We start from the raw sequence: 2,095 nt of genomic DNA, 5'->3' as shown, positions 1-2,095 counted from the left end.
GTTCAAGTCATGTAAAGGTAATACATATGACAGCTGTAACAGTGGAGGGTTAAAGAATCTGTATGGTGTAAGGCTTCTACATTTTATTTAACTAGTAAAATATTAATGAGACTCATGAGAGTCTAATGAGACTGTGAAACGATTAGTATACATAGTGTTATTCCCAAAACAACTAAAAAATAATAACAAATTCATTCAAAACAAATTGGACAATTTCAGTAGTCCTATACCTATCTAATAGTTGCGGACATAATAGCTAAAATATTCACATACAGGTTTTTGTGAGAACATTTCTCTTGATTAATTGCCTACAAGTGGAGTTGTAGGGTCATGTGTTAAGTATGCCTCCAGCACACACACACCTGCCCTGGCGGCAACTTCAGGTGTCACCCCAGCAAGGTCTGAGTGCCTGGGCACTTCTGTTCTTAGCAGCTCTCCCCTCTGGTATTCCCAGAGGAAAGGGCAGGAAGACATACAGGTGCTAATCCCAAAGTTGCCGCCTCATGCATGGGGCTGCTGAGCCAGGAATCCTACGCCCTAAGAGTTCCCCCTCTGCTGGGCGGGACCCAATGCTGTACAATATTTTCCCCGACAGCGGTGGGGCCCGGCCAGGAGAGGAAGTTGCCGCTGCCTGTCAGTACGCCCAAACTCATCTCCTTCAAGCAAGCACCTTCAACCCTCAGCAGATCTGGGAGTACCTGAGCGTCCCGGGCGGATCCGCACCTTTGTTTGCCCTGGGTCCGCGCGTGTCCTCTGCGTGCCTGGGTTCCCCCACGGTCTTTGTTGCGCACGCGCTCCTTGGGACCTTGGAAACGCGTGCCCATTCTTCTTTGCCAGTGGGTTCCAAGTGCATCCAGGCAACAGGCCTGACAGTGGGCGCTTCGCCTAGGGCAGTGTTGGCAGCTGAAGGAACTCGCTTGGAGCCCTTCTCTATCCAAGGACCGACCTCACCCAAGTTACCCATGGGCGGTTACCTGGGCAGACTGTACCTCACATACCCACCCTGGACACTGGAGGGCCAGCACTGCTCAGCACGCCTGCCGTCTTCTCTTGGCCTGCCAGGGTCACCCAGCTGTCCATGCCCCTCCAGCCACTCGCAGGCCAAACTGCAAGTATCCAGTGACTTTACCTCTGTGCTTTTTATCACAGTGTCTTGGAGATGATATAGGATGTCACAGACCCTGCGTTTTTCAGGGGGGGGGGGACTTACGTCAATCTGTGGCATGGCCATCAGAGGAAAGTAGTGCTGTCTATTCCCAACTCAAAGATGACCTGCAACTTTGTGTCTCTAATGGACAAAGTCACCCTCTGTGACAGCTACTGCCTCTGGCTTTGCACCTGCCACCCACATGCCTAGTGCTGTGACCAATACTAGGCCCAACAGTTAGCAGCCCAAGCTCTGCCCCCCTTCAGGCTATGGGTTTCAGCAGCACCTGTGGGCATTGGGAACAGAGCGGCCACTCCAGTTCTGAGCTGCACCTTTGGAGTGCTCAGCCTTACAGCAGAAATGAGTGGGGTCCCTGAGTACCAAACACCACTATGGCGGAAGCTTGGGCCTGAATACCTGTGGTCCTCCTTGCCAGGGCACCCCATGGTGAACCCAGAATAACTGGGTGTTCGGAGGCACTACTGCCCCCACTTTAAGTCACATCTGTGGGGTGTGCTCAGGCAGAGCCCCCTTACTTCCAGCCGAGGGTCCAGCACCACTCACTGCCAGCAAGGCTGATTTAGGGGTGTGTCTGTCCGGCCTCTACCCCTAGCCGCCCAGCATCTGCGATGGGTCAGCAAGGAGGAGCCTTGCCATTAGGGGCCACTCATCACCTCTCCAGGGCTTGGGTGAATAGAAAACCGTTGGACCATCAACCAAGTCACTTTCCTCCATGTCAGAATCCGCTCCCTTGGGGTCCAAGAGGCAAATGCTGGCCTGAAAGAGCAGCTTCCTCCAGAAGAAGCCAGTGTCCACCTTCCTCCCAGGCTGGATCGCATGTGGGCCCCGTTTAGATGTGCACTGCAAGTCTAGCCCTGGTCTCATGATCCCGGAGCAAACTGGGTGCCCAGAGATACAGCATCTCATTTCCCAGCCCTGCCCTGCAGT

This window comes from Hipposideros armiger, unplaced genomic scaffold (assembly GCF_001890085.2).
Source record: "Hipposideros armiger isolate ML-2016 unplaced genomic scaffold, ASM189008v1 scaffold_434, whole genome shotgun sequence".
Taxonomy (NCBI): Eukaryota; Metazoa; Chordata; class Mammalia; order Chiroptera; family Hipposideridae; genus Hipposideros; species Hipposideros armiger.
This window is presented reverse-complemented; position numbering follows the sequence as displayed.